Source organism: Phyllostomus discolor, chromosome 6 (assembly GCF_004126475.2).
Source record: "Phyllostomus discolor isolate MPI-MPIP mPhyDis1 chromosome 6, mPhyDis1.pri.v3, whole genome shotgun sequence".
In the NCBI taxonomy this organism is placed as follows: domain Eukaryota; kingdom Metazoa; phylum Chordata; class Mammalia; order Chiroptera; family Phyllostomidae; genus Phyllostomus; species Phyllostomus discolor.
This window is the reverse complement of record NC_040908.2, coordinates 22,796,583-22,818,231: the sequence shown is the minus strand read 5'-3', so window position 1 is coordinate 22,818,231 and position 21,649 is coordinate 22,796,583. Positions and strand designations below refer to the sequence as shown.

Sequence of the window (21,649 nt, the reverse complement as noted above, 5' to 3'; positions counted from 1 at the left end):
TCCAGGAGTGATCACTGGAGGAGTTATGGTCGGTGAGCACCATGTGTGTGCGTGCGTGTGCGTGTGTGTGTGTGTGTGAGACAGAGACAGAGAAAGAGAGAGAGAGAGAACCGAACTCCTCAAGCTCTAGGAGCGGTAGGAGCAGTACATTAGATCTAACCAGGGGACATCCTGAAGTCTCTTCACGATGGTGTGGGTGGGGTCAGCCCTGAGGGAAGACACTGCAGTGTGGGGCCCCTCGACTCTTAAAGGTCAAAGCACAGAAGGAACGTGGACAGGAGCTCTGTCCTGGTGGTCATCACGCACCAGTGCCCTGTCAGGGACATGCCTTCTGGTGTCACAGAACTCACGGATGCTGGGACCAGAAGGGTTTCTCAGCTCATCTGGTCCAAACTACTCATGTAGCAGATGAGGAACATGAGACCCACGTAACCTGATGTCATCAAACAATCCGCTATGGTATGAACATGCCGTGTATTTCATCAGTTTAAGGCCCTCACTTCCATATTTTAAAATCTCTGAAATCATGTTATGGTTTAACTGTAAGGTTTACATTCTTTCTTCACAGGATGTAAAATAATGACTTTACCATTGACGGCATCTTAGAATTGATTAAACATGTGAAAATAGTTCCCCATATCCTCCGCTCTTCTAAAACCTCCGAACAAGTAATCAGGGATTCGAGAGCAAAGAAGAGAAATCAGGATTATTTTGCGAATGATTTCAACTCGAGATTGAAGGGAGAGAGATCATCTCTCAGCAGACAGGCCTCTGGACGTGCTTGCCGAAGGGCTGCAACGTGGACCGCACGCTGTCCTGAAACAGGGCTGCTTGCTTGCTCGGCCGCCTCTCACTCTCTTCCAACTTCCAGGCCTCCTCTTCCCTAGGTGCTAGGCCAAGCCATTCCAATCAGGAAACACGAATATTTTGAAGGTAGTTCACTTAGTTTAGTTTAGTAACCATGAGGAAGCCCAGCACCCTTCCTTCTTCCCGTCGGCACGTTCTTGGAATGTGTCAGAGCCAGAGCCACGGACCAGGAACCGTTCACTTGGTCACTCTTTCACTCGATCGACATGACATTTATTAAACACCGACTGTAGGCCAGGCACTCTGATGGGTAGGGAGGGATGGTACACAGATCAATGAGACGCGGAACCGGCGCGCGGTTTGGAGGAAGGAATGGGCATACGAGCAGCTCGTAATCACAGAGAGTGAAGGATGCTCCAGGGATGGCGCAGCTGGAAGAAAGGAGACAGGCAGTGTGAGTGGGCGGGCTTAGCGGGGGCAGACGGGAAGTTCTGTGGAAGAGGTGACAAGGGTTGAGCGGAGGCTTGAGTGGGATCATGTGAGGTCGAATGGGTGAGGAAGGCCAGAGACGTGGAGGAAACCGCTTGAATACAGGTGATAGGGAGTTTCCATAACATAGAATTATAATGTTGTGTTTATTATAATATTCCCACTTATTATATAGTCCAATACATAATATTCTATTTAGTTATTTTCTATATATTCCTAGTTTTAGGGGTTTGATTTCCTTTTGATTCGAGTTACTAAGAGGTCAATGTTGGCTATATTATATTTTATGAAAGTACCTCAGGTTTTCTTAATGAGCTTGGATATGCTCAATTTTTGGTGAATCTCCATTGTGAATTGCATCCTTTATCATTACAAGGGGTCTTCTCTTAGGTGATTTAATGTGTTCTGTCCTAAAATCAGCTTTTACTGAGGTTAAGATTGAGGCCACCGCTTGCTACTTTAGCTTTCATTTGTTTGTTGTGCTTTTGAATTCTCACATTTTCTACCTTCTGAGTCACTTGGTTTGTACACAACATTCTGTTGGGTTTTGCTCCGTGTTTCCATCTGAGGAACTCTGTTTAATAGGGACATTGTATGGCATTAATATGACATATGTTCTAAGTGTTCTTAGTTCTGTCCTTGTATTTTATGGCATGCTTTCTGTGTTTATAAAGTCTAGTTAATTTTTTAAAAATCTTTTACTATATGGTCTGTGTTTGTGTGTGTTTCTGATAATTTAGAAACTGGTTTTTTTAGTGGTTACATCTATACATAAGTAGTCTTAATATAATACTTGTATTCTTGATCTTCTCTTTCTTAGCCAGAAGCTGCCTAGCTTCTCCTTTCTCCACTTTCCTCCTTCCTCTTGCTGAGTTGGGTTTCTGACGCTTTCAACTCTATTCTGAAGAAGAGGACTTTTGTTTCCCAGTAGATGGTGCTAGAGGCACAATATAAAGAGCTTGCTTTATAAAATAAACTTCTACTCCATCTGAGTTCAGAGTCAGTCCTCTAACCCCTGCTCTGTTGTGGGAGAATTAATAATTGAACTTTTTGGATTTTTTTTAAAAAAAGATTTTATTTATTTTATTTTTAGATAGGGAAGGGAGGGGGTGGGGAGAGAGAGAGAGACATCAATGTGTGGTTGCCGGGGGCCACGGCCTGCAACCCAGGCATGTACCTGACTGGGAAGCGAACCTGCGATGCCTGGTTCGCAGCCCACGCTCAATCCACTGAGCTACGCCAGCCAGGGCAAACTTTCTGGATCTTTAAGGCCAAAGGCCAAATCTTGGATAGTGACCCACCTAGGCATTATTGTCCTATCAAGTCTGGGTGACCAACCACCTCCCACAGTGACTTTTAAAAAGGCAACACTGTTTCTTCATGAAGCAATTGGGCTGGGAAAAAGAAGCAGCTGTTCTCCTGGACTCAAGATTTTAGTTTTACCAACCCACGTGCTGAGTGGTAACTTACGATGCTTTCTTTCCTTATAAGGCGTTCTCATATATTTAGTTCTTCCCTGAAGTTATACTTGACTCTAACTGTAACCCTTATGACAGCCCCACTGTGATTGCCTAGGTCAGTCAATATTATTTATTTCACTTGACTTAGAATTTTTCTTTTTAGAAAGTCATGGAGTTTTCATGACATAAGGCCCCAGGCCATATTTCTGGCCTGTTTACCTGATACGGAGCCATGTACACATCAGTGATTACTTGAGTTTTTCTCTCTGTAAAACACAGCTGCTATTATTTGCTGCCTTATACATCACATGGAAATATTTGATCACCAATTTGGCTGAACATATACAGGAGGAAGGTGTAAATAAAAGAGCCACATTTCAGAATAACATGTATAACACAGAGAGCAAAGACTAGAGAGGGTAAGACTTCAAGAATGGCAGAGCAGTCCTGATCTTAAAAATGAGAAATTTGGGATAATTCCAAAATGAGATTTTTGCTAAATAAGGAGAAATCAAGAGAAAAGCTTCCAATCTGTCTTTTCCAGCCTCATGCCCTGACACACTCCCTCATGTGCCTAACAGTCAGGCATGTGGAAAACTTGGGATGTGCCCCCCAGGTTCATTGAAACTTTGGGCCCTTTTGCATAACTGGAATGTCCTTCCTGCACCTGTTACATCCATCCACACTCTGGCAAAGTGCACTGGACCACTTAAGAGGACTCTCTAATGCCATTTCCTTGTGGATTGTAACCTCCACCATGAGGTTTCCTTTTTCCTCTTTGTTCCCATCATATTTTGAACATACTTTCCCCAAAACATCCACCACGTGGCATAATAAGATTATATCAAGCTATTTGTCCCTAAGGCACATGAACTCCTAGAGGGCCAGAGTCGTGTCCCATTTCTCTTTGTACTTTCCGAGCACGAAGCACAGCCCTCACTGGATGGAAACACTGATGAATGAGTGAAGTGGAGGCAGAAAGAGCAGGGGCAACAGTGAGTGCAGTAGCATCCTCTGACAAAGTCAGAATGAAAGCTCTAGAAAGAACCTTAGGAATTGCCAGATCTAGTTCTCTCACTTTGCAGATGATGAGGCTGGGACCCAGGCAGCTAAAGGGGTTTGCCCAAGGTGACACCTCACCACAGCGTCAAAGTCTTCGGGCCCCCACTCAGATGCGTCCTGCCTCACCCTGGAGTGGCTTGGTTACAGCCCCTTCTACCCCCACACCCAAGTGGTCTTCTTTTGTTTTGTTTTTTAATTTTATTAATTTTTAGGGAGAGGGAGAGAGAGAGAAAAGGATGGGGAGAACGGGAGAGAGAGAAAAATACTGATTTGTTTTTCCACTTATTTATGCATTCATCAGTCGGCTCTTGTATGTGCCCTGACCTGGCATCAAACCCGCAGCTCTGGCGTTTTGGGAGGGTGCTCTAACCAACCGAGTTCCCGGGTCAGGGCTTCTTGATTTTTTAATTGAAAAAAATGAATGTGCAGTTCTAACTTTGTGCTTTGGTGCTAAGAATAGAAGGAAATGCCAAAATAGCTCTCTCAGCAACTCTGAGTGTACAGAAAATGAAGCGGAAATGGAAAGGGCGCCCTCGGGGGTGATGTCACACATCACGTGCCTTTGGTTTTGAAGCCACCAGAAAGCTGGGGTGTTGGTGGAGAGAAGCTGTTTTTCTAAAGAGGATTTCTTCTCCGGAAGGTTGGCTGAGCATGCATGAAGGTCTGAGCAGCAATGCCTAGAAGACGGTGGGCTCCGACCCAACGCTGTGGCGTTCCAGCTCTGGGGCACCGAGCAGCCCAAGGCAGCATTGTGCTCCCCCACTTCAGGCAAAGTCTGACTGCGGGCACCACGAAGGACCCACTTGAGGTTACAGTCATGGATGGAGCATGAGACCTATTGGCAGCTGTGGGATGGGGGGATTAATCAGAGCTGAGTTTTGTTAGGAGGATAAAAAAAAAAGAGGAAGGGGCAAGGGAGCTGAGAGCACACGCCAAGGGGTGATTCTAATGACGGACTGCTGACCACTTTGGGGAGAGTGAACTTACGAGGACGCGAGGGACAGTGAAAAGGCGGTAGATCAGCGATGATAGGTTCTCTTGGCATGGAAGGATTATGGGAGCTGATAGACAACTTAAACAGAGCTCACAAAAGGCTGCAATAAGAGGTGATGCCAAAGTCAAGGGTATGAGCCAATGAGCACAGGAGTGAGCAGCTGAGATGGGTGGAGGATAAGATCATTGGAGAGAGGGCGTCAAGAGGCTGAGAGGTCAGAGTACCATCAATATGAATAACGAGATCACCAAGAATTATGACAAGAGTGACAGGGTGAGATGCACGAGGAATGAGAAGTGACTTGCAGGGGGGTCTGTGGAGGACCTCAACAAGCAGAGGTCCTGTGAGTGTCACTCCGGCAAGTAAAGCTGCCTCATTCTTGCAAGATGAGGTAGACCTGATAACTGGAAACAGAACGCTCTAACATTTCAGACATCTGTCACAAGGCATTTAGTTTTCTTCTATTTGCATTTCTGGCAGAGTTATAATTACCTGTCTTCTGGAAAGAAAGGAAAAACTCACTACCTTCATGAAATCCGTCTGCCTTGATTCATGTCTCTTATGATATGTGGGATTCTTACACATATTCTATTACGAGGAATCTGGCTTTTCCCCATGACTGCTTGTGGCAGATAGCACTTAGAAAGATGGCCACACAGCATATTCCCTGTCCTACACTCTCCTCTCACAGCGTCAGGTCGACACTCCTTCCCTGAGGGGTGGACCTTTACAACTGTCTCCGCCAGTGGACTGTGGCACAGTGACGCTGGGTGATTTCTGAGACCGGGATATAAGCACAGAATGACTGTGGTCTGGCTCTCTGTCTGTCGGGACATCTGCCCTTGGACCCCAGCCTGCCATGGTCTAAGGAAGCTCAAGTCACATCGTGAGGCCACATGTCGGGTGTTCTGGCTGACAGCCCCAGCTAAAGTCCCCGACCAATAGCCACTATTCTACTGCCAGACACATGAGTGAACGAAGCCTTCTGACAATTCCAGTCTGCAGCGCTAATCTTCCAGCAGAGGCAAGATAATGTGCTGTGTGAATCCCTGACCGACAGAAACAAAAAGAGATAATAAAGTGTTGAAATAATTCGTTACAGAGCAGTAGATAAGGAGTCACTGCCTTTGGATGTTTTCACCTCCTGGCACTGCCTGAAGTCCTTGTGGGAGGTTAACGCGCCCCTCCCTGTCCCCCCTTTTTAACACAGGCTGCTTTTAAATGATTCTACCTTAAGGACACTAATCCTTGCAATTATTTTTGGATGAAGAAAAAAACAAATACAAATTTGTTGGTTACGCAATTTTTCTCATCAGGCACCCTGATGTACCAGGCATTAAACTAACCTCAGGGAGTCTAGAATCTGATCAAAGAGACATAAAAAAATTAAAACTGAGAGGAGAGAATGACAAAAGCAATGAATAGCACTCAAAAGCTCTGGCAGAGCAGGAAGAAGCAGCACCTAACGCAGCCCTGGGCATCAAGAAAGGTTCCACCCAGGTCAGGGTAGAAGCCCACCTCGAAGGATCTGTTGTCGGGGACTGGCTGACTGGACAAGGCACAGGCACGGGAATGGGCCCCCACCACCTGTGAACTTGTATTTGGGACACAGGCAAGATGCTTTTATATTCCATATTCCATAGGCTTCTAGCTCTGATGTAATTCATTTTTTGCAAAAGACTTAGGGAATGGAGTAAAAGGTGAATGAGTTCTTGTGGGTTCCTGGTCAAACACTAATGTGGTGAAATGGTTGTTTTTTAACATCTGGGCGTGAACACTCTCTCAGTGTCTGACAGAAAATTCGCCTGGGGTGAATCATAATTCAAAGCTTTTAATTTCCCATCACCTGAGACAGCTCCTTTCTCTGCCTGGCGGCCCTCGTGCCTGACTCTGTGAGTTGAACAGATGGCTGCTGCAGGCATCACTGCATCTCCACGTGCATCCGCTTTAGCCCCTTCCTTCCTGGCGGGTCCCTTTCCATGTCATCCTCACCCAACCCAGTAACACCACTGCAGGGATGAAATCGTGGCCCCACCGGAACAGTCCTCAGCACAGGTGAGTCCTGCTTGTAATAACAGTTTAAATGACTTTGTGAAAAGAGCAAAGAAAAAAGAAAAAGGAAACCTGGCATAGACTTTCTAGGAAAATTGGGAGTGCAGAGAGTAAGAAGACATTGTTTCCAATCATGTTTGTCTCCCTTTAAAAATATTTTAAAATATTATGTTACTTAAAAATTGTTTTCTACGATTTATCCTATATTTTGATTTACAAATCTAGGTACAACATCTTAGGATTCAGACAGGCTAACTGACCTTGGATAAGTTTGTACGCCTCTAAGATTCAATGTCCCCATTTATACAATGGAGGTAATATTGGTATCTACCTAATACAGATATTGTGAGGTTTAATTGAGAGAATGCTATGACGGAGGTCACATCTCTAGACTAGGACTTGGCACACAGTTCTTTCTCTCTCCCTCTCCCACTCTCCTATCACAGACGCACATGCTTCAAAAACATAGAGAACAGAGAGAACAATTGTTCTTTATAGCATAATTCATGCAAAAGAAAGATGCATTCCTGCCTCTAGGGGGCACTGCCATTAAAAAAAGAATTGTTTCTTCAAGCTTTCTTAAAAATTAAAAAATCTAGAACAATAGATTATATTTTGAGCCATGGATTCCTTTGAGCATATTATAAAAGTTACGAGCTCTCTCGCCAGGAAAATGCACACACTCACCCACAGAATGTCCCCAGGCCCTCTGAAGCCCAGCCAGCGTGTGCCTGGTTAAGAATCGCTGACCTACAGGCTAGTGAATATGTTCCGTCTGTACCGCTACTTGTTACCAAGCAAGTTGCTCCCTCATGACCTTACACTGAAATGCACATTTGGAGTGATGCAGTCAAATAACCTCAGTGTTTGGCCAAGAAATGTAGACTGGGAGTCTGCTGGCAGATCCCTCCTATTGCAATGCAGCAAAGGCTTTGCACAACACAGCAGGGCCGCCTCCTGCTTATGATTCCTCTGTATTCTTGCAGCACATACAACAAACTAACATGTGAAAGGTACAGAAGCTTGTCTTAATCCGAGCAAATCAACATCTTTTGGAAATTGCCCCAGTGACAGCTCAGAAAATGGGGCTGATTAGGCAAACTGGGTCCCCCTGCGTTGCAGTGGGTCTCAGGAGTCATGATCGCCAGCTACTGTCATCAGCCTCCCAGGAGCATGCTGCTCCCCTGTTTGGTAAAGTCAATAGATACTAGAACGGATTTTAGAGCCAACCGGGGTTGGATTTAAATCCTGGCTGTAAAAATGTGTCCAAGTTGCTCAGCTTCTCTGAACGTCACTTTCCTCATCTGTCAAATGGGGTTAACGAGATTATCTGCCTTATAGGATTATGAAAATTAAACAAGCTAAAGCACGTAAAGTGCTCAGCAGCCTGCCCGGTCTGTAGGGAGTACTCGGCAATATAGCTGAGCGTGGACTGTAGCCGAGGGTGATAACGGCACAGACTGGGCTTAGGGAAACTTGGCTCCACCTGTTTAACTTTGTGCAGGTTACTTGACTTCTCTGAATGTGTTTCTTCAACTAGGCATAACTGAAACCTAACACCTATTTCAAACGGTAGTTCAGTCCTGACTGGGGTGGCCCGGTTGGTTGGGCATCATCCTGCAAAGCAAAAGGTCGCTGGTTTGATTTCTGGTCAGGGTACATGCCCGAGTTTTGGGTTCAATCCCCAATTGGGGTGCATTAGAGAGGCAACTGATCGATGTTTCTCTCACATATCAGTTTCTCTCGCTCTTTCTTCCTCCTTTTCCCTCTCTCTAAAAACAAACTCTTTTAAAAATGTCTTTTAGCCCTAGGTGGTATGGCTCAGTGGATTGAGCACGGGCTGAGAACTGAAGGGTCACCAGTTCAATTCCCAGTCAGGGCACATGCCTGGGTTGCAGGCGGGATCCCCAGTGGGAGCCATGTGAGGGGCAACCACACATTGATGTTTCTCTCCCTCTCTTTCTCCCTTCCTTCCCCTCTCTCTAAAAAAAAAAATAAATAAGATTTTTAAAACAATGTCTTTTTTAAAAAGGTAATTCAATTTGCTTAACCTGACACCATGAAAAGCAAACTGAAGGTGGCTGGAGCATATTAAACACCGAGTAAATGGTGGTGATGATGATGATAATGGCAATAATAATACTTCCCAGTCACAAAGCCCTTACTAAATGCCAGGAACTCCTCTAAGCACTTTACATGCATTACCTCATTTAATCTTTACAACCAATGAGGTAAGTCTGATATTATCTCCACTTGACACTTGCAGTCTGCAGAGCTTAAATAAATTGTCCAAGTTCACAGAACCGGTAAGGATTTAAACCCAAGTCAAGACTTGAGTCCATGCCCTTAACTGCTGCGTTTTCCTGATGATAATGTGTCAAAATCAGCTCTTTGAAAACAGCCATTCAGGGTCATATCAAGGACTTGCTTTACTGAGATGAGAGGCATTTTCCATTTCTGGCTGGAGTGTCCTCGTCTGCCCCCATCAGTTTACTTTCATGGCATGCAGGGGCACAATGCCCAAAAGCAGGCACGCTGCTGGGCCAGATGGGGATCTGTGAGACCAGACTGCCTTCCCCAAATCCCTCCGACCCCACTGGGCTCGGTCTCCCAGTGGCCGCTGACGGCTCTAGTGTGAGAGGGACGGTGCCTCTGTGTGACCACACAGACAGATAGTGTTCGGGTTTGCCTGTTGGTTTTGAAAGGGGAACACGCTGGGGCAGAAGAATTTTCCTGCAAGCTTGTTTTGCTGCTTCCCAGCAGCTCAGGCAGGCTCCGGTGACAACTGCATGAGACAGGAGCTCAGGCTCACGGTACAGCCACGGCCTCCCGCTCTCCTCCAAGAGTCACGAGGCTCCCCCAGTCTCAGTTCACAGGAAGCGGAGAGGAACACCAGGAACAGGTGGCTGACATCCTGACACCATGAAAAGGATTCTAACTGAACACAGCCAAGTTACATTAATGGCCCGGGGTCAGAGAAGAGAACTAGCCAAGGAGAGAGGGGAGAAATCAGTCCAGCCTTTCTGGTCAGCTGGCACAGTGGCAGCGCCAAGTAATGGCTTCATGTGGGGGACTGAGCCCTTCTGATTTCCATCAGTGGTCTCCCTTCTTGCAAAGTGCCCTCAACAAACGTGCCACCTTAGTTTCAGAGCGCATGCCTCAGTCTTCCTTTGAGGGAGATGGCTGCCCCCAGCTCCCCCTACCTAGAAACGTCAGCTCCGTCACAGCTGCTCAGCCTCCTGTGGCTCAGGGGGAACACAGAAGGCCTGTCTGTGTTTGTACAAGTGGAGTCGGAGGCTGGGGGCCACAGCGTGCAGGGCCAGCCTCCTAGATCTCACTATCTGCACGGCATGCTTGTCACCCTCTCTGGGATGTGTGTTCCCAGACCCTGCACTCTGCTCGTTCTGTGCATCTGACCTGCCCAGAGGCTCAATTCCACAAATTGCACATTTCAGAGCTGCTGTCTATCCTGGGAAGAATCTGGAATGGAGACCTGAAAGTGGGGAGGAAGATGCTCACCAGGAGCCTGACACAGATATATTCAAATTCAAGTCTTTCCCAGCCACCCCCTAGGCCTGACTGGGTTACAAGGCTGATGGCTTAAGCAAGCTCCTCAAACTTCTCCAGACTTCTGGAGACTGAGCATCTGGGCTTCTGTAAGAAACTGTCAAGAGGCCTCTGAACTGTGGACGATCTAGATGAAGATATTGAAAGTATTTTTCTTGGACAAGGACAGACAGCATGAATGTCAAGCTGGGAGGCAGTCACTTGAGATTACAGAATCGGGAACCCAGAAGGCAGTGCAAAGTGGGGGTGAAGCACTGACTGCAACAAGATGAAATGCATGGATAACAGCAACAGAAAAGGTGCTGCACTTGCCCCCCCGCCAAAAAATAATAAAGCCGCCCTGGCTGGTGTGGCTCAGTGGACTGAGCGCTGGCCTGTGAACCAAAAGGTCACCGGTTCCATTCCCACTCAGGGCACGTGCCTGGGTTGCAGGCCAGGTTCCTGGTTGGTGGTGCACGAGAGGCAACTGATCGATGTATCTCTCACACATCGATGTTTCTCTCCTGGTCTTTTTCCCTCCCTTCCCCACTCTCTAAAGATAAGTAAATAAATAAATATCTTAAAAAACATATGCAGGCCCTGGCTGGCGTAGCTCAGTGGATTGAGCTTGGGCTGCGAACCAAAGCATTGCAGGTTTGATTCCCAGTCAGGGCACATGCCTGGGTTGCAGGCCACGGCCCCCAGTAACCGCACGTTGATGTTTCTCTCTCTCCCTCCCTCCCTTCCCTCTCTAAAAATAAATAAATAAAATCTTTTTAAAAAGTTAAAATATATATATATATATATATATATATATATATATGCAGACCAAAAAAAAGGACACTGCCTAGGTTTAGACTGTCATCTTTTGAGATTCCATTTCCTCACTTACCCCACCAGGATAATATAGCCCCCACCTCATGAAGTTGTCATGAGGATTAAAACAGTGATGGAGGCAAAGTGATGATGACGGTGATCGTGATGGTGATAGCCAATGGCGGGAGGGTACTTTGTAGAGTGCTGCACCCCCAGGCTCTTAAGCATCCTGCTACCAATGCTCATAAACGTTCAGGCTAACAATTACCGACTAGGGAGCCGTGGCTGAGCTGCAGCATGTGTGAAAATGACTTTAAGGATGTGGTTGTCAGTCAGTTCAGGAGGAGTCATGTAGGGTGTAATGAGGCAGAGACAGTTTTCGGTTACTCTTTTCCGCATAGACATCGCAGGCAGAGAGACACGCAGAAGCGGGCCCAGAGGAAAATGAGCAGATGGCCAATTCACAGCCTAAGAAAAACGGCTGAGGAGCTGGGGATGTGCTGCTGGAAAAAGAATGACTCAGGGTGACATGATAGCTGCCTTCCGAGGCCTGGAGCCTGCTCTGCAGGGACCCAAGCACTAGCTGCAGCAGGGCTCCGCTCTGGGCAGACACATTTCAGCTCAGTGTCAGGAAGGCATTTCTGGAGTGCTGATCCAGGAGGAACATGGAACTTCCTGTCCCAGAGGCACCGAAATACAGGGCCCACAGCTCAGGGGTTCAAATACTGGACAGACAGGTGGTGGTTGGAGAAGATAAGGTCCTTTTCAACTGTGACATTCCAGGGCTATAGGGCCACTGGCTCCCATGACAAATGTAACAAAGCAGGTTGTACCCCTCAGGGACACACAGTGATATCTGGTTATTTCTCTCCTCCCTCTTTTTCTGTGTCAACTTTTTAGCTTGTTTATCTCCTGAGGCCACTGGCCAAGAGCAGCTCTTTGTAGGATGGCCTGTAGAAAACGGCTTTTGATAAGAGAGGGCCAGAGTAGGGTGTGTGAAGTGTGGAGGGGAGAGAGAAATAAAGTGAGCGGGCGGCAGCAGGACGCAGGGTTGTTGGGAGGGGAGCGAATGGGGACAAATGGGTGCCAAAAAGGAAAAAGCCACAAAGGTCGCTGGAGGCTAGAAGGGGCTTTGTGGATCCTCTTAAACAGCCACTCAAAGAGCAGACCCAGCCCCAGGGGACTGTTAGAACCTCGGACCCAGAGACTCCACCCCAAGGCCAGTCGATCAGAATCTGCACATTAACAAGTTCTCCAGGTGATCTGTGCATAAGTTACAGGTGAAAGGCCCTGGGGTGGAGGTCATCTAAGGGAGACCCAGGTGCAGATGTGCTGTGCATTCATCTCAGGAAGAAAAGGGCGGGGAGGAACGCTGGGGCAATAGGAAGAGCACTGGAGACTGGTCTCCATGGGGATGGCCCAGCTGTGCTTCCAGCCGGGCTGCTCCAATTACGTTTCTTTATCCCGCTGGCTTCAGAACAGTGAGTCCCATCTGCATAAGGAAGCCAGAGGTAAGGGGCTGGAGGGCACGGGTACCCATCTGACACCTAATTAGTGAAGCAATCTCGGTTAAATCATCTCTAGAATGCCTGCTACTATTGCAGGCATTCTAGAGAATGATCATTAAAAGTAACACTCTAGGTGGGAATTTTGACTTCATTCCAGTGGTTGGCAAGTAAAGCACCTTGGGATTTTTTGGTAAAGTAACATTTCTATGAATCTTCAAAGATCACACCATGTCAAAGCTTGTCTGCTGCCGTTTTCCCCTTTCCTCTGCTGATGCTTTTTGGGTTTGCCACTTCATTCCACTGCTGTGTTGGCTGTGTGTGTGTTTTTTTTTTCTTTCCACTGAGCATTTTCTGATTTTACTTTGACTTGCAGTGGGGGAGGGTACTGCTTCTGGATATGACATGCCACCTGAAGCAGAAAATGCTAAACCCAGTTACACGGTGTTTTCAGGTGAGAAGGCAATTTTACACTTCATGGAAGGCAGAACATTTTCATGCAAGAATTTTTCCATTCCAGACTCCCCTCAAGATGGCATCCAGGGATTTGCCGCCATTTGAAAGTTGTTATCGTTTGTCGGTCTGCAGCCTTCAACAGGGGCATTCCCGTTAGACCCTCCATGTTCTCCAGGTCTCTGAGGCCCCCGACATGGCATCCACCAGGTCCCCATGTCCCTCACTGCCTGCCCGGGCACACTGTCTATTACCTGAGCCACTTGGTTAGCGACACTCCTATTGACTTACCTGACACCCTGTCCCGCTGCCCCTCCTACCTGACAAAACCCCAACTTTGGATCATCCCACAATCCTCCTTCTCTGATCCTCACTCCATGCTGCTGAGAGAAATGGGAGAAAACCCCTGGGAGCACCAACTGAGGCCACCAGGAGTTCGTGGCCTCAGTCCTCACCTGGATTCTCGGCATCCTCATTTTATTCGCCCTCAATCGGCTCCTCTCCCCCTGAAAAACCTCCTCCTTGATTTCCATCTCCACCTTATGCAGGCGCCTTCTCTTCTTCCTTTCACAGATTGAGAGCATATTCAACCCCAGTGGCTTCCAGATGGACAGGCTCCCTGGCCCCGTGCTAAAGCAAACACATCAGAGCCCCTAAGGTGGGGCCTGGGGTGCTGTGCTCAAGGAAGGTGCCTCAGTTGGGGACCCCTCATTGGCCTGTACTCCCCGACTGTCCCTCCTCATTTCCAGTTACTCCTCCAGCTGCCACAGTCTGGCATCTACCCATTCCACTGTCAGAGGCATCCACTATGAAATGGGGTCAGCAGGAATAGCCACTACAGCGGAGGTACTCCCTGGCTTGACCTCTCTGGAATGCTGATGCTGTCGGTCACTCCAAGACTTCTGGTCGCCCTTTGTCCTTTGCCTCTTCCTCTCACCATCTCCCTTGGTGCCTTTAGTGTGAGACTTTCTTGCACCTTAAATATTGGTGGAGGTTTTCTCGGGTTGCCTTGGGTGCAGTCCCCAGACTATTGTTCTTCTCAGGCTAAGATTCCTCCCTGGGAAATCCACACGGCTCAATCTACAAAGTACATGCTGGTTTATGTCTCCTGCTCTCTCTCCCAAACAACTGTGCCCATCTGCCCAGTTGCTTGCTGGACATCACCTGGATGCCTCATAGGCACCTTAATTTCAAATATTTTCCAGACCAAATCCATAGCTCCCCCGTCCCTCCCTGTCCTCCGTTCTGCCACCATGCCAGCTCTTTCCCCGCCTCCTCCTCCTCTATTTATGACTCCCTTAATATCTCCATTTCTGCTCCTTAGGAGCTGCCCTAGAAACCTAGGAGTCTTCATACAGCCTTCCTGTTTCTTCATCTGCTACATTCAATTCCAGCCTCCTGATTTTCCCTCTTAAATACTGTTATAAAACTACATTTCTTCCTTCTGCCCTCTGCCATCTCTTGCTTGGACTGCTAAAATAGCCTGTCCCCTGGTCTTCAGTCAAGTCCCACCCCCAACAGTTGCTGGGTGGTATTTCTAAAATGTCAGTCTTGCTGGGGCAATCCTCTGGCTCGAAACACTTCAGAGTACTCCATGATCTGCAGATAAGTCCCAGCTCCTTGGGAGAGCATGGAAAGCCCAACGTGACTGCGTCCAGCTGCAGGGCTGGGACCGGGATGAGGCAGGTGAGGACCTAATGTGCAAAATTTAAGGACACACTTACTCTCAGGAGCTGACCGGGCAGGTACACAACCCCAAGAGTGAGTGCTGTCTTAAATTTTGCATCCTTGGTGCTGCATGTCTCTTGCCTCACCCTGCCCCCCCGCCACCCCCGACCCTGCCCCCGCCCTGGCCCAACTGCCTGTCTAGCTTTAGAATTCTCACTCTCCTTGTTGCTAGAACTTTACAGACACTAAGAAGCTTCTCGTAGCTGAAGGTGATCTCGAGAAAGCCTCTTCTACCCTGGCCTCTGTGCTTCCCTAGTCCCCTGGCCATTATCTTTGTCCCTGTCCTGACCACATTGGATAATCTTCTAATGTGATCTGGACACATTAGAAGCTTCTGAAGTGCAGAGATAGTGCTCAGTCATCGTTCTATGACCAGTGCCTGAAGCAGCATGTAGCCATCAGTAGGTGCTCCATAAATGTTAGCTAAACAGCATATAAGGCTGCTCTGGGAAGTTGCTTGCGTCAGCCTTCCAGCCCACGGTGCAAAGCCCACAGCCACCTCTCAGCCCCTTCACAATGGGGTGACCTCTCAGGATGGCTGTGAACCAAGGATGAACTAGAGCCAGTCCCTGCCCAGACCTGGGGTGGCGCAGAGGGGCGTTCAATCATCGGCTCGCCATGGGCAGTAGTCAGAGCTCTAGCAAATAACACTTTTGACAAACTTACTTGATGTCAGTCTCAAATTTTCACAGGAATTACACAATGCCCGGCCAAGTGCTAATTTCTGAACCTTCTTCCTGCCAAATTTCCACTGTGCTGGCTCATGTTTGCCAATCTCGCAGCAGTGATGTGTTTTCTAGCAGGAACACAAGGAGCTTGGGGAGTTATTCCTGGGCCTCGTAAAACTCTTCTTGGGATCATTTTATAGAATGATTCAGCAATGTACCCCCTTGGAGAGTATCCCTGCTACCAGGAGAGGTCCTTAGAGTTTCTGTACTGAACTTCTTTGCACACTATCTAGAGGGACCTGTCAGAGAAGAAACAGCTCTAGGGTAAATGACATGTCATAAGATCCAACATCACGAGTTTCCCTCTCTTAGTGTCATTCAAGTCTTTTCTGAACTCTAGCTTCATTTCTTTGAGGACAAGACCTGCGCTATGTACATGTTCTCCATGTCTATTTTGCTCACCATTGCTTCCCCAGGGCTGGCATAAACCTGGCATAGTACCTGCCACACAGTACTTGATATCAGGAGGAGGAGACTTGGGAATGAACTTGGAGGGGCTCGTCTGCAAAAGTGCACAGCTGAGAGTGAAAACCAGAACACTGAGCTCTGGCTTCCCACTTACAGCGAGGGCCCAGGGCACCTGCTCCTCCTACGTTCTTATACACTGATGGCCAGGCCTGGGATCCCGGCTGCACCGGGAGCTGGTGGACACTGGGAAGCAATTCCACTCCTCTGATCGGGCAGAAATAGAGAAGCTGGTCCTCTAACCTAGCGTCCTGGCTGCTCTTGCTCCTCTGGAGAAAACCTTGGGGAAGTTACTTTTGGTGGGCCGTCTTCCCCCTATAGCTAGCCTTCCAGCTTCCTTCAGAAAATCTAACAACAAAAATTTAAAAACCATCCTTAGGATTACAAAAAAGGAAAACAATCTATTGCTATTCTCAAAAGCAACAATGGCATTTATGTGTAATCATACATAGAAAAACCATAAACTATCATTACCTTGAGGGAGGAAAACAGACAAGAAAACCCCTCTGTGGATTTAGATGGTACCACCAACTCACACAGGTTTCACACGGAGCTTTAAGAGCTCCCGATCCCTTGAAGTTCTTGCATCATCTTCCCAGACACACAAGCACGGACCCTGGCTGAGAAGATCTGGGTGAGAGCGGTGTGTGGTCTTTGAATCAGTGTCAGAAATTGACAGGACCTCAAAGTTCAACTCATGTAACGTCACCTAATGAGATTGTACAGAGGAGGTCATGAGGCCTGAAGAGTCTTCATGGCTGATCCAAGGGCGTAGTTGGTGACCAGCGGAACTGAGACCTGCGGGCATCCAGGTTTTCTGGACCCCAGTTATGCCACGGTACTGTTTTAATGTATTATGTGGAAAACCAATGTAAAGAAGGGATAAGAGTGGAGAGAGACTGACTGTGAGGGGAAAGGAAGTAGTAGGTATCCCTAGACCGTACAGACGGGCTATTGCTTGGTTTCCTTTTTCAGTTTAGCGTGAAGTTGGTTTCCTAGCTTCAAGCCAAAGAGAACAAGCCTGAGGCTCCCTGCTGGCTCCCTACCCTGGAGCTGTAACTAAATCCTGAAAGGTCACCGGAGGCAGACTTGCGCTGGGGAAGACAAGGCAACTTCGGCACAAGATGAGCTCTAAACAGCTTATGTCATTGCAAAACCAAGGAGCAACAAAGAATCTACTGTGTCCAGGAAGTGGGGGAAGGATTTCTAAGGAGAAAGTACGAGCCTTGAAGAAAGAGTAGGGGTTTATGCATCAAAGAAGGGGGTACTGGGTGGGCCCTGGAGGTGGGAGGGGGCACTGAACCAGGGTGGGGTGTAAGTCAGGGTGGGAGAGATGAGTCTGGGAGGCAGCTGGTATCTGACCTGGTCACTATCCAAGGGGGGTTTTAAGCAGGAGAGTATCAAAGTAAGATTTGCATTGTAGATAGATAACTTGAGTAACTGAATGGGGAATAGCTCTAATGAGAGTCCCCCCCTCAATTAGAGAGCTAGAGTCCAGATTCATTTGTTCATTCACTGATCCAAATTTATGAAGTTCATCATGTAAGCCAGGCACTGATGTCGACAAGAAGAGCCTAAACGAGGGCAGTGACAATGAAGATGGGGCCATATAATCCATCATACATAATGAAGAAGCAGATTCAAGAAGTACTTAGGAGTTAAACATCATCAGGGCCAGAGGACTAACAGTAGAGGGTGGAAGAGGCGTACTGGCGGAAGGTCAAAACAAGTTTGTCCAATATGTTAGAATTCTATTAAGTCTACAGAAGTTTTCTGGAACAAGCTCCAGAAAGATTAAAACACGTAGATCAAAACAGTCTTCATGTGTGCCATCTTTGAACCAGGAGACTACTTTGGAATTTGTTATTTCCCAGGGCAGAGACTTATACCTGCCCTAGGGAAGTAATTATAAAATTGACTGAACTGCAGGCTGAACCCAGAGAGGTTGAAATAAAACACACAGATCTTGCTGGGTCTCTCCCCACAGTCTGTGGTAAGCCTTTCCTCACCAGAATTCTAATTTTGTCAAAATAGGGTTGCTTTCATGTAATTTTAGAATGAGCTTTCAAAAACGGAGTGCTGCAAGAATAGCAAGTGAACACAGATGGGCTGGGGGAAAGAGTGGGTTGGGGTAATTTTTGTAAAAATACAAGGTATCTTTTTTCTCGAGAACAAGACGGGATTTTTCTAATGTTACCTTAAAATTCAAAGGACCCAGTCAAAGCATTCATTTTTTGCTTTCTTAATTCCTTATCTGCAAATAAAGTGCAGCAACAAAAAAAGAAAGAAAGAAAAAGAAAAAAGCAATGTGCTGTAAATGCCTGCAAGACACATGTTTAGTTCCACACCGTGTCCTCTGCATCATAATGTCTTGCTGGGACGCTGCCCAAATTGCCCCCAAGACTCACAGTTGTGTAAAATGTAATACTTACAACCCTGGGGGAATTTGTCCCCGGAGAAACAGAGGGTTGTTTTTTTCTCACCTGCTTGCATTTAGCTGGCTTAGCACCCGAGCAGGGCACCAGGGACCAGTTTCCCCTCGTTGCCACAGGCAGGACACCTAGACGCCTGTCCCAAAGCTAACTTCCGGACACAGCGGCACAGAGATCTGGCCCTGGAGCGCTCTCTCTCTCTGGGGACATTCCTTTTATACCTGTCCTTCCCCGTAAAGGAGCTGCACTTCTGGGAAGCCACAGAGACAGCCCTGGCAACAGCGACAACAGCAACACACACACACACACACACATACACTCATGAGAGGACCTGCAGATGTCCCATTTCCAGAGTGTGTGGCCATCCTAAGTGTCAGCAAGTGCTTTATGGTCTGTGATATTTTTTAAGAAAGGAAAAAAAAATGCTTGGAAGAAGCAAAGCTAAACTAACTGGTGACACACAAGCCCAGCCTGACAGCTCGGCTGCAAACTTTGCTCCTGGTTTGCGGGTGAACCAAACGCTCAGCCTTGCAGAGGCCTCGGGAGGGGCGCCTGCTGCATGCACAGCGAGGGGCCCAGTGAGCAAGGACCTTGTGCTCAGAACACCGCCCGCCACCGACGCCTAAGTGCCCGGAATCTTACCCAGAGCAGCAGCTTCAGGAGCTGGCGGATGGATTCTACCCTTTTATCCCAACTCTTTCTTTCTAGATCCTGGAGTCTTCCAGCCTTAGAAAACACAGGGGATATTGTTCGCCTGTGTTAGGAAGCCTCCAGGGCTGACAAAAGGGCAGAAATTTCTGATGGAGAAAATGGGAGTGACCCTCAATTACTTGAATGGGCCCCTTTGAAGGCTTCTGATAACCACCACGCTGACTGAGGCATTTCCACTGGACTCCGGAGAAGGGCAGCCTTTTAATAAGCAGCAGAGAAAGGGGACGAAAGAGGCCATGTAATACAGACTGCTGTCTTCGGTATTTCACAGGCCCCCAAACACTCCCAGCAGGAGAAGGGAGGGCGAAGCTGGTGCTCGAGGCTGAGGCTGTCACAGGCCTGCGGGCCCTGCCTCGGGTAAAGGCCCAGAGGGGGCTGTAAGTTTAAGACAAGGGGATTTCATCCCATGTGCTTGCATTGGCTCCTGAAACTGTGTGCCAACTATCCCTTTCCTTTCTCTGTGATAACAGCCAATTAGTAAGCGGATGACAAATGAAATGGAGGCCAGGACTTCACCCCTCCCCGAAACACACCCGGGGGAGTGAAAAGGTCCCTTTTCACTGACTGCCACGGCCACAGACTGACAGCTACTGTAAAACAAGGGGTGCTCCCTTCTCCTGACAGTGGGTTTTCCCATCACCTGAAAAACTATTTACCAAGCGTCTGTAACCAAGGTGAAAAACACCCCCAAAGTTTAGCTTTGCATCAGCATTTTCCTCAAGAACTACTCAGATTACAGCTTTTATGAAGGCCAAGTAGAAAGAAGGACGTGAAAAACAAATGCAAGTATAAGTTGATAGCCACAAAAGGCAGGGGCCTATTGTAACTATGAAGCATCTCTGTATCACAAGCTTGGAAGCCAGCCTAGGAGACTGGGCTGAAAGTCCATGGGAGGCTGAACCAATGAGGCTAAGAATCGCCATTTGTCAGATGAGGCTTTTGGGACAAGCCCACACGGAATTCAAGGAATGAACTGACAAAGGGCCTTGGGGTTCAAGTGTGGCCCTGAGCTTCCTCCCAACCCACCACATCCTCCCGCAGGAGCCGCTGTTTCAGGCGCTTTTAGTTGCTGTGTGCTCCTGTGACGCTGGGTGCAGTTTAGGGGTTTGTGGCTTCTTTTTTGGTATAACGATGAGAGACTTTTCTCTCTAGGAGCTCCAGCGAAAAATAATGAGGATTTTTATGATCTTAGGAAGGCAGCTGTAAACAACAAACAAACACACGAACAAGGATTTGGGGTAGAAAGCAGAGGATGGGGATGGTGAGCAGAGTAACTGATTTATTTATTTTTAAAAAATATATTTTATTAATTATGCTATAACAGTTGTTCCACTTTCCCCCCTTCACTCCCCTCCCCCCTGCACAGCCCCTCCCACTCGCATTCCCCCACTTTAGTTCCTGTCCATGGGTCATACATACAAGTCAGGGGTGTCAAACTCATTTTCATCAGGGGCACATCAGCCTCATGGTTGCCTTCAAAGGGCCAAATATAATTTTAGGACTGTATAAATGTCACTACTCCTTAACAGTTAAGCCAGAGCTCAGCGCTGCTGCCAGGTAGAAACAAGGTGCAGGGCCGGAAAAAACAAGGTGGAGGGCCTTGTGTCTGCCACCTGTAATGTAAGTTCTTCGGCTTCTCCATTTCCCATACTATTCGTACCTCCCTCTGTCTATCTTCTACCTACCATTTATGCTACTTATTCTCTGTATCTTTTCACCGTCTCTCCCTGTCCCACTCCCCCTCTGATAACCCTCCATGTGATCTGCATTTCTGTGGTTCTGTTCCTGTTCTAGGTGTTTGCTTAGTCTGTTTTTACATTTTTTTAGGTTCAGTTGTTAATAGCTGTGAGTTTGTTATCATTTTACTGTTCATATTTTTTATCTTCTTTTTTTTTACATAAGTCCCTTTAACATTTCATATAATTAGGGCTGGGTGATGATGAACTCCTTAATTGGACCTTATCTGAGAAGCACTTTATCTGCCCTTCCATTCTAAATGAAAGCTTTGCTGGATAGAGTAATCTTGGATGTAGGTCATTGCCTTTCATGACTTCAAATACTTCTTTCCAGCCCCTTCTTGCCTGCAAGGTCTCTTTTGAGAAATCAGCTGAGAGTCTTATGGGAACTCCTTTGTAGGTAACTCTCTCCTTTCCTCTTGCTGCTTTTAAGATTCTCTCCTTATCTTTAATGTTGGTTAATTTACATATGATGTGCCTTGGTGTGTTCCTCTTTGGGTCCAACTTCTTTGGGACTCTCTGAGCTTCCTAGACTTCCTGAAATTCTATTTCCTTTGCCAGATTGTAGAAGTTCTCCTTCATTATTTTTTCCAATAAGTTTTCAATTTCTTGGTCTTCCTCTTCTCCTTCTGGCACTCTTATGATTCGGATGTTGGAACATTTAA

At 47.3% G+C, this 21,649-nt stretch overlaps 1 protein-coding gene across 1 annotated transcript in view; it reads right to left on the bottom strand.

The window, feature by feature from the left end:
* Positions 1-21,649, bottom strand: part of GALM (galactose mutarotase) — a 49,688-nt gene that overhangs the window by 4,202 nt on the left and 23,837 nt on the right. The gene's annotated exons all lie outside the window — the stretch shown is intronic.